This window comes from Myotis yumanensis, unplaced genomic scaffold (genome assembly GCF_028538775.1).
Source record: "Myotis yumanensis isolate MYYU_CA2020_CCGP unplaced genomic scaffold, mMyoYum1.0.hap1 SCAF_3, whole genome shotgun sequence".
Taxonomy (NCBI): Eukaryota; Metazoa; Chordata; class Mammalia; order Chiroptera; family Vespertilionidae; genus Myotis; species Myotis yumanensis.
The window spans coordinates 146,904,182-146,915,592 of NW_027223754.1; the positions used below are offsets into that span (position 1 = coordinate 146,904,182).

The window sequence follows — 11,411 nt, forward strand, 5'->3', positions numbered from 1 at the left end:
ATACGCAGGTAGGTATCTTTGTGAATGGCAAACAAACAAATATTTGGTAATACGCAGTTACAATCGGCCCGAGTTTACACGTTTCCCGCACTCCACCGCAAATCTATATGAACCGAGTTAAGACGGCTCCCGCGGAGTACGCGCAATTCACGCGAGCCGACTTAACTCGTTTCCCGCAATCCAAGTGTTAAAACACTATACATAATGATGATGATGTGGACAAAAGGGAACTTGGGTGCAGTATTCATGGAATTATAAATTAGTGCAGCCTCAGTGGAAAGCAGTATGGAAGTTCCTCAAAAAATTAAAAATAAAACTACCATATGACCTGGGAATTCCACGTCTGCATATTTATCCAAAGAAAATGAAAATACTAATTTAAAAATATATATGCACCTCCATGTTTACTGCAGCATTATTTACAATAGCCAAGATATGGAAGCAACCTAGGTTTCCATTGAGAAATGAATGAGTAAAGAAGATATGGTTTATATACATACACAATGTAATATTATTCAGCAATAAAAAAGAATGAAATCTTGCTATTTGTGACAATGTGGATGGACCTAGAGGGTATTATGCTAAGTGAAATAAATCAGCTAAAGACAAATACCATACCATATGACTTTACTTATAGGTGGAATCTAAAAGAACAAAACAAATGAACAAATAAAACAAAACGGAAACAGACTCAGACACAGAGAACAAACTGATGATGGTTGATGGAGAGGAAGCTGATGGAAGGTGGGAGATGGATGAAAAAGTGAAGGGAAAAAGATATAAACTTCCAGTTATAAAATAACTAAGTCATATGATGTAATGTACAACACACGGAATAAAATCAATAATCCTATCTAATAAAAGAGAAACATGGTAATTAGCATATGACCACTACCCTTCCTATTGGCTAATCAGGGCGATATGCAAATTAACTGCCAGCCAAGATGGCAGCCGGCAGCCAGGCAGCTGGAAGTGAACATGAGGCTTGCTTGCTTCAGTGAAGGAGGACTTCAACGTTCCCCGCCTGCCTTGCCGGCCTCTGAGCTGGCAGTTTGAAACATTGTAACAAATATAGAAGCTAAACAAAACCCCAGAAACCAGCTTTCAGCCGGCCGGGATTTCAGAGCTGGAGATGATACAGTGTTTTGATTATAGAACGGCAAACAAACCAGATACCTGCTTTCAGCAGCAGAGGCCTTGGCCCAGAATAAAAAAAAAGAAAAAAAGGAGCAGTTGGGAGCTTCAGTCACCCATCAGCCTGAAAACAGCCCTCAGCCCCTCACCCAGACTGGCCAGGCACCCCAGTGGGGACCCCCACCCTGAAGGGTGTGTGACCAGCTGCAAACAGCCATCATCCCCTCATCCAGACTGGCCAGGCATCCCAGTGGGGACCCCCACCCTGATCCAGGACACCCTTCAGGGCAAACCAGCTAGCCCCCACCCATGCACCAGGTATCTATCCTATATAGTAAAAGGGTAATATGCCTCCCAGCACCGGGATCAGCAGAGCCGCGAGGCCTCCCGGCACCAGGATCAGCATGACAGGGGGCAGCGCCCAAACCCCCTGATCGCCCTGCAGCTCTGTGTGTGACAGGGGGCGGGGCCACAACCTCCCTATCCGCCCTGCTCTGTTCGTGACAGGGGAAGGCGCCCCAACCCCCTGATCAGCCCTGCTCTGTGCCTGATAGGGGGGAGCTCCCCAACCCCCTGATCGCCTTGCGGCTCTGTGTGTGACAGGGTGCGGCGCCCCAACCCCTCCCCCCCGCCCCCCACGGGCCCTGCTTTGTGTGTGACGGGGTAGAGCCATAACTTCCCCATCGGCCCTGCTCTGAGTGTGACAGTGGTGGCACCCCAACCCCCTGATCGGCCCTGCTCTGTGGGTGATAGAGGGCGGCGCCCCAACCCCCTGATCCGCCCTGCTCTGTGTGTGACAGGGGGTGGCGCCGCAACCTCCCCATCGACCCTGCCTTGAGTGTGATAGGGGGTGGTGCCCCAACCCCCAATCGGCCCTACCCTGAGCATGACTGAGGGTGGCTTCGCAACCTCCCGATCCGCCCTGCTCTGTGCATGAGAGGGGGTGGCGCCCCAACTCCCCAATCAGCACTGCTCTGAGCCCGACCAGGGGCTGCACCTAGGGATTGGGCCTGCCCTCTGCCACTCGGGAGCAGACCTAAGCCAGCAGGTCGTTATCTCCTGAGAGATCCCAGACAGCGAGAGGGCACAGGCCGGGCTGGGAGGCCCCCTTCCCCCCGCCCCCCGAGTGCACAAATTTTTGTGCACCGGGCCTCTAGTATTGTAATAATTTTGTACCATGACAGATGATTACTAGACTTTTTGTGGTGATCACATCCCAAGATACATAAATGTCAAATCACTGTGTTATACACCTGAAACATAATATTGTATGTCAACTATAGCTTTTTAAAAACTATAAATATGATTTAGCATTATTATTGTTTATTGTGTAGGTTACTTTTTATATTATTTGTAATCTCTTTCAAGTGATTTTGAATGACAATGTTTTTCTTCAAGAAAACGGCTGAAAACTCCATTCACATATAAACTGCTTTCTAAAAGTAGGTGTGTATTTTCTAGCCTTTATCCATAGATGCTGTGATTGCAGGGGCTTAACAAGATCCTACTAGCCCACCAATCTTTCTTCTTCTTGGTACTGAGCTACTCTCCTCCTTCACCTGAAATTTTCTTAGTGTTTTTAGTAGGGTAGACAAGAAGGATCAAACTTCTGAAAACATTCATGTTTTACCTGAGAGAGGGGACTCTTACAACATCTCAGAATAAATTAATTGATTAGATTAGCTCAGAGTTAGCTAAGAACATCCGTTCTAAAACTGAGAGATCATAAGATGGGTATATTTCAGTGGAGGAGCAAAACATGATGGCAAACATCTAAGAATAAATAGGTCAACAAGCTTTCATTCTATTTATGTCCAACAGAAAGTGGCTGCTTCCCTCAGATGCCTCCCACCAGATGGTGACTTCTCAGTTCATTTTTAACTACCTGCAAAATCATGGCACATGGCTGTGACCTCCTTTCATTTTGAAATTCACCTTTTGTTTCAGCACTGGATTACTATAGATTCTGACTTCCATCTGGGCAAAAACTTTCCTTAAAAGGGAGGAGTTCAAAGTCACAGGCAAACATATGTGCACATGAATATAAGTACTTTTGTAAAAAGCTGTGTAGCTTTCTCTCCATAATCCATCTGTAATTATGGGCAGCTGATTTTTTTTGTTTGTTTGTTTCAGAATAGGTTCTTTTCTCTATCTTTACAATGCCAATTATCTGTATTGATTCAAGAAATGGAAGCTAACTTTAAAGTATTCTAAAGAAAATATAATTATGAAGGCATATTGGAAGTTCCCTCTATGCAGTGCATTCTAAAGTCACTCTAAAATCCCTTGTATCATCTGTATCAATCCTTATTCTCCAAATCTCCTTTTGTTAGTGTTCATGATTGTGAATTGACAGCACAATTATACTAAGCCTCTAGGATATATCAGGGTAAGACCTTTGAGTAATAAATGGAGCTTAGCTACCACTCTAATCAATTATTTGTTTTGCCTGAATTTATGACCACACACTGTCCCCTTAAAGTTAGTCAGGAGTAGACATAATACAAGTAGGTGCTGCTTGTAGAAAGAGGTTTGGGCCAATAGAAAAATCAGGATCTGCTTTTATCACTATTGAGAAAATAATTCACAATAACAGAAAGGTAGGCTATTTTGTCATCTTGGATGCAATCTAGCAAAGGATGTTTTCGAGAAATGACAATGATGTACTGCTCTGCCATTAAGTGTAACTTAATCTCAACTGTTTTCATCTTTATTTCCCAGGGTGAACTTTTTATTTTACTGAGTGTATAAATACATAATGGGGAAAAGTGACATGTTTATATGAAAATAATATTAATTAAAAAGAAATAATGAAAAGATGTATGATATAATTCCCTAAATAAAATAAACACTCATATGAAGAACTTTTTGTTGCTGTATATTTTTTAAACTTCCATATTTTACTAGAGGCCCGATGCACGAAATTTGTGCAAGAGTAGGCCTTCCTTCCCCCAGCTTCCAGCACCGGCTTCCCTCTGACACCTGGGACCCAGGCTTCCCTCTGGCCACCAGCAGGCACCCAGGACCTGGGCTTCCCTCCAGCTGCTGGCAGGCACCCGGGACCCGGGCTTCCCTCCAGCTGCTGGTAGGCACCTGGGACCCAGGCTTCCCTCACAACCCTGGCTTCGTCCGGAAGGATGGCTGGTCTAATTAGCATATTATGCTTTTATTATTTTAGATAACACAGGGAATTATAGCTATTACCCCAAAAATGTGAAGTTGGAAAGAATATTTGAGAATAACTAGTGTAGCATCCTAATCTATATATATAAAAGCCCAGTGACCAAATGGCAGAACAACTGGTCGACCAGTCACTATGACACGCACTGACCACCAGGGGGCAGACGCTCAATGCTGGAGCTTCCCTCTGGTGGTCAGTGCGCTCCCATAGTGGGAGCACCACTTGGCTGACTGGGATAAGCGACGCTCCAACAGCCGCTCGGCTGACCTAGATGAGTGGCACTCCCACAGTGGGCCGATCCCCACAGGCCACGCCCCCCCAGTGCATGATCCATGCACTGGGCCTCTAGTCCTATATAATAAAGGGATAATATGCAAATCAACTGAATGGCGGAACGACCGGTCACTATGATGCACACTGACCACCAAGGGGCAGCCGCTCAATGCAGGAGCTGCCCCCTGGTGGTCAGTGAGCTCCCACAGGGGGAGTGTTGCTCATCCAGAAGCTGGGCAAGTGCAGTGATGGTGGCAGGAGCCTCTCCCACCTCTGAGGCAGCGCTAAGGAGCAGCGAGCCAAGCAGGAGGGTAGTAAGGAGCAAGGGCTCCTGGACTTCGAGAGGGATGGAACAGGCATAACCCAGCAGGCAGACATCCCCCGAGGGGTTCCAGACTGCAAGAGGGTGCAGGCTGGGCTGAGGGACCCCCAGTGCACAAATTTTTGTGCACTGGACCTCTAGTTTTACATATGAGGAAAGTACAGCCCATACAGATTAGGCATCTTCCCCAAGGACACAGGCTACCCATGGTTGAGGATCATACCAGACACAATCCCACACCTTCTGACTCTTAATTTTGCATTTTTCCCACTCCCATGCACATTATACAGATAATTACTTTTATATTAAAATTAAAGTAATTTATGCACATAATTAAAAAGAAAATTATATTTACAAAGTGTGCCTCCATCTTGGACACATTAAAATCATTTGAAGAGCTGTTAAAACCACCAACAACAGATTACACCCCAGATAAATTATATTACAACATCTGGGGATGGGATCTAGGCATCACTAGTTTTCAAAGCTCTCTGGTGATTCTAATGAGCAACCAAGTTTGAATACTACTGTACATACGAAATTAATTATAATGAAAAACAGATGGCCTTTGCCTAACTAACTCTACTTTTGAAGTTAGAACCCATGACCAGCAGCCTATTGACTCAGATCTCTGAGGAGGATGCCAAGTAAGCTGTGATTCTTAGGTTAACATTTGAGAAACCCTACCATATAGACTACCATTTTTAGACTATTTTTCTTAATCCCCTGTGTTTACCTCCATGCTTGAATACTGTTTGTAATCTTATTTTTTATTGCCATTAAGATTAATGTTTATTTACTAGAGGCCTGGTGCACAAAAGTTTGTGCACTGGGGGGGGAGGGGCGGGACCCTCAGCCGGCCTGCACCCCCTATCAGTCCAGGACCCCTCAGGGAATGTCTGCCTGCTGGCTTAGGCCTGTTCCATCCCTCTCACAGTCCAGGAACCCTCGCTCCTTACCGCCCGCCTGCTTGGCTTACTGCTCCTTAGTGCTGCCTTGCAGGCAGGAGAGGCTCCTGCCACCACCGCTGCGCTCACCTGGCTTCTGGCTGAGTGGCTCTCCCCTGTGGGAGCACATTGACCACTAGGGGGCAGCTCCTGCATTGAGTGTCTGCCCCCTGGTGGTCAGTGCATGTCATAGCGACTGGTTGTTCCACTGTTTGGTCTATTTGCATATTATCTTTTTATCATCTACACTAATAAAAGAGAAAGATGCAAATTGACCATACCTTCATGATGCCCACCAGCCAATCAGGAGTGAGTATGCAAATTAACCCAACAAAGATGGCAGGTGAATTTGCATATGCAGGTGCCGAGCAGCTGGAGGCGGGGCAGGATGCTTGCATTGACACCATGACAACAATGCAGGCGTTCAGCACCACCCCAGCCGCTCCAGGCCTCTCTGCAGTGTAGGAAGGTGGAAAGGTGGCTCTAGGCTGGAACGAAGGTAGAAAGGCAGCTCTGGGCTGGCTGGAGCGAAGGCAGTGCCGGCAGCCAGGGGAAGGAAGGTCCATTCTTGCACGAATCTTCGTGCATCGGACCTCTAGTATAGGTTAATTTCCTATTAAATTTTGTAGAAAATGGTGAAGAGTTTCCTTAAAAAGCTACTTAAACTCATAAACGTACCAATGTTAAGCAAGACTAAAAACATTGTATCAAGTTCATTCTGAATTCACTTTCTTCCTTGAATAACACAGACATGTTTAAAAACCTAATAATGTCTGTTAAAATGTGGTTTCCAAACTGAGTAAATGCTGAATTCATTAAAATCACATGTAGCCAAAAACAGAGGAGGAACTCTGGTTCCTTCTTTTCTTGGCTCCTTAGAAAGAGCAGGAGGCTGTTGCTGGCAGACCCATCCAAGTGTGGGTCCTGGGCTCTGGCTCTGGGCACTAGTGTCTGGGTGTGGAGGGGTGGGGAAAGAGGAGAGAGGGGTATAGGAGGAGGGAAGAGAAGAGGGAAGATGGATCTTGGCGATGTTCACATATTTTCTTTTCTTTTAAACAGCTCTTGGACCAGTCTTCTTTCCAAGCTTCAGGTCATTGGGCGTCATAGTCACAGGGGACTCTGGAGGAATGAATGCTTCTATCTCAATGGACTCATTGGAGGAGTTGCTGAACTCCAAGCTGAGGACAGGTTGGTCCTGGTCCCAAGGGAAGTGGAGACCCACTGGCCAGACTTCTGGGCCCAGCACAAAGTCACCTCCTATTTACATTCTGAAAACTGGTCAGGCTGGAGGGGGCACACTTCCTGCAGGGCCTGCTCCTCATCCAGCTCCTTCACAATGATGATGGTGGGAGATGGCACAATCTGGGCCTCCTGGGCCTGTGGGAGGGCATCCTGGGGCTGCTGAGATGGCACATTCTGGCTGCTGCCTTGCAGCGAGTTCAGGAGTGACAGGTTTTCCATGGCTGACTCCACAGCCAGGACCCGAATCTCAGAAAAAGGCTCCTGGGTGAGGCACTCGGTCAATGCTGGCCCCTGGCTTCTGAAGTTATGCCTTCATTTTCAGCACTGTCTCCCTCCACAGGAAGGAGATTGTTTGCAACCTTTGGTGAGGAGGAGTCTTCCTGAACCACTGTAATGCTCACAGACTTGACAAGGGGCAGAGCTGGAGGCAAGACTATAGAAGATAGCATCCTGCCAGGTGGAGAGAAACTGGGTTGTCATTCATTTCCTCTGGAGAAATGGTTGGGTCTAAAGGAAAGAACCTGCTGGCTTGATCTTTTCTTCACAAGGTGTCTTTGATGCTGATAGAACAAAGTTCCAGGCACCTATGTACAGATCAAATTGGGTTGTGATCTCTTTGCTGTGGCAATACTTATATTCGAAGGGTCCTATTTTTGTTCCTTGATGAGGCTCTTGACTTCTGTTGTTTGTGGCCCCATGTCACACAATCAAACGTTCTCATCCTGTTCAACATTAGATAAAGATGGAAGATGAACAGGCGCTCAATCAGCAGGAGGCAGATGACACCGAACACCAGCACAAACACCCCGATTATCATGAGCACCGCAGTCTTGGCCTTACGGTGAAAATATGGCAGGAACAACAGCCACATGTTCTGCTTGCCAACATTTCCATTGGAGCACCCACAGGTTGATGTACTGGATTAAAATGTACAAGAGGATGATAACCAAGCACAATAACCCTGGCAGAGGCCACAGAGCTGAGGAACCACCAGTAATTCCTGCTCCTGATGCAGTTTTGAGCCATTGGCAATGATGGACAAAGCCAGCGGTGCACTTGCAGATGCTGCGGTGTTTGGATTTTGTGCTCACAGTGACCCCACACAGAGAGCAGTACTGATTCTCCATGACATGATGGTGTTTAGATCGGTCCAACATAAGCAGCAGTTGACTGTAGGTGATCTTGTGTAGAATGCTCACTTCAGGCGTATCAATAGAGGCAGACACAAAGTGCATGATGATATGAAAAAAGAATATTCCACCAGTCCGCAGGCAGTGTACTTCCTCTCATGCAGTGCACTTCCTCTCATGGGGCTAAAAATTCAAAACATGGCTAAGGCCAAGGTCAGGAACATGGCCCAGGATATTGCCTGGTGTTTGGACAGGCGAGGTAGCCGTGGGTTCTGGGAGGACCTGTCTCTGGCTCCTGACACTGCAGTCCATCTTAATAATATCATCAGTTCCTCCGGCAACAGATTTTGATTTGAGTACTTCTGTTTGTTTCTCCCTTTTGTACATCTTGACTTACTTTCTGTATTAGCATCATTTGCTTTTTGGCAATCTTGATAAGATCTTCCTTGACCAATGTTCCAGCCTTCCACTCTTCAGGGAGCCTGCTAGTCAAGTATTGTCTTTGCCTTAGATTTCCCACTTCCAGAAGTGGCTGGTGAAGCCACCCCATCTTGAACAAGATCCTCCATGGCCACAGGCCACGATGGCCACATGGTCCACAGCTGGCAGCCTGGGGGCCACTGCAACCACCTGGCCCCTAGTCTGGTCACAGCCGTCTCTGCTCTTCTGACTGCAGTGCCTCTAACTGTAATCCTATTTCTTAATTTGATAATTTTCTACTTCATGTATTGACTTGCTATTATGGTAAATGAGGATTCATTTATAATTTAGATATTTGTAATTTTTCTCCTACCCTCATCCTTCCAATAGAGTTATATTACAATTTTTTGTTAAATCAATCAGTCTTATGTATTTATAGTTAAGTGTAAATAAAAAAGAAAGTATGTGCTGCTTAGGAAATGTTTCTTTGTGTGTGTGTGTGTGTGTGTGTGTGTGTGTGTGTGTGTGATGGATAGATTATGTATGTGAGAATTCCATATATCTTCTCACTGATTGCCCTGTAGTAGATCAATGTTATGGGAAACAAAACAAACAAAAAAACACACAGTAAACATTTTTTATACAATACCTCCTATGCACTATAATAAGAACATTGAAATAGAATATGTGATCCTATAGGAAGTAAAGCTTTCACAAGGTTTGATTATATGTAGAAAGTAGTATTATAGGCACCTTAGAAATTCAGAGAAAAAGAATGCGCTATTTTGACTGACTAATCAGAAACAGTCTATAGAGAAGACAGGATTTGAGTTAGGATTTAAAATATGGGTAGTAAAACAATAAATAAATAAATAAAATATGGGTAGTTTTTTTATGTGACTGGATGGAGAATTTTTAGACTGAGATAGCCATGACAGTAAGGCATGGAACAAAGAGGTAAAAAGCCATTTTAAAGAGAATATCGACTAGGACTAGTTTGACTGGTACATTGAAATGCTGCCAGGGAGTAGGTGAAAATAAGATCAAAAGGTATTTATTGATGTTGAATATCTAGTGGTTTGGTTATCCTTTTCTTATTGTTTAATTGACCCTTTACATAAAAATAGCTCTCAGCTAGCTCATGTAGATTCTATTATCTCCACTTAATAGATGAAGAAGCTTGAGGCCCAGAGGTGTTAAGTAACTTGCCTAAGGTCAAGAGACTAGAATGTGGTATAGCTAGTATTTGAACCTCTGCAACCTAATTCCTGAGCCTATGGTATTGAATATTACCTATATTGGCTTTGTCTACTATATATTTTGCAAATATTTTCTCAATTTTCCATTTATCATCTTAACTTTGTATATGGTATCTTTCACTACATAGACATTTAAAATTTTATGACACAGACAACAGGGGGGTGAGGGCATGAGTAGGGGGTGGGTGGAGGGGCAATGGGGGGATAAGGACACATATGTAATACCTTAAACAATAAAGAAATTTAAAAAATAAGTAAAATTTCATGTAGTCAAATTTCAATACTATTAAAAATTTTACTTAGTTTTGTTTCATACTAAGAAAAGCTTACTATGAAGAATAATAAAAACATTCTCTTACTATATCTTATTCTGAATTTTTATTTGTTTGTTTATTTAATGCTTTTATTTTAAACTTTATAATTAATCTTGAATATTTTATTGTCTATGTAGGGATCTAATTTCACTTTTCCCTCAATGGCTAGCTAATTTTCCCTAAAATATGTTCTTTCCTAAATGAGCTGATATATATCATCTTGATATAATAGATGTTCATAAATTTGCCACATTGCTAGACAGTCTGCTAGTTAATGCTTCATTCTGGTTAAGAAGAATTCTTTTAGAAATGCAGCCCTGGAAGGTTATACCAATCAAAATTGCCAAGGTCAGCCTGGCTGGCGTGGCTCAGTGGTTGAGCGTCGACTTATGAACCAGGAGGTCACAGTTCGATTCCCAATCAGGGCACAAGCCTGGGTTGCAGGCTCAATCCCCAGTGTGAGACATACAGAAGGCAGCTAATCAATGAGTCTCTCTCAACATTGATGTTTCTAACTCTCTCTCCCTTCATCTCTAAAATCAATAAAAGTGTATTTTTAAAAAATGCCAAGGTCCGTAATTTTGGCTCTGGAGATCAAATCTTCCAGGGGAAGATGATGAAAGAAGAAAAACTAATTGTTAATGTAGGGTACAGGTGGGTGAAACTATTGCCTTCTTCACAATGTTGCCTCTAACAAACAAAATTCTGACATTTTTTATTGTCCAATTGAATAATTTGATTGACAATAACCTGCCATCAATTGCAGTAATGAGGATTTATAACCTGACATTTTAGTAAGCAAATCTCTCCAATTTTCTAATATCACCCAGCTTTGGGCTAATGAGAAGGCAATCGAACAAAAACAATCATTAGGATCCACAGTCCAGTAAAGACCCTTTCTCTGCAAATGTGAAACTCAGATGGGTTTTCTTTTCAATTCCTTCAGAACAATATTATGCATGTGTATCAGAGGTTCTTTTGTATAAATGATCAGGAAATCCATATGCAAATATTGAATATTTCCTTCTATTTCACTATGTGCATGTTCTGAACAACTCATGTCCTCACTTGCCTTTATTTTCTTTTTTAAAAAAATATATTTTATTGATTTTTTGCAGAGAGGAAGGGAGAAGGACAGAGAGTTAGAAACATGGATGAGAGAGAAACATCGATCAGCTGCCTCCTGCAC

At 43.7% G+C, this 11,411-nt stretch overlaps 1 long non-coding RNA gene across 1 annotated transcript in view; it reads left to right on the forward strand.

The window, feature by feature from the left end:
* Positions 1–10,050, forward strand: part of LOC139006912 (uncharacterized) — a 63,778-nt gene extending 53,728 nt beyond the window's left edge. Inside the window, exons 3-4 of the long non-coding RNA XR_011470810.1 lie at positions 6,917–7,045; positions 7,440–10,050. This is a non-coding gene — a long non-coding RNA (uncharacterized lncRNA). The remainder of the gene's footprint in view (positions 1–6,916; positions 7,046–7,439) is intronic.
* Positions 10,051–11,411: the final 1,361 nt, after the last annotated feature.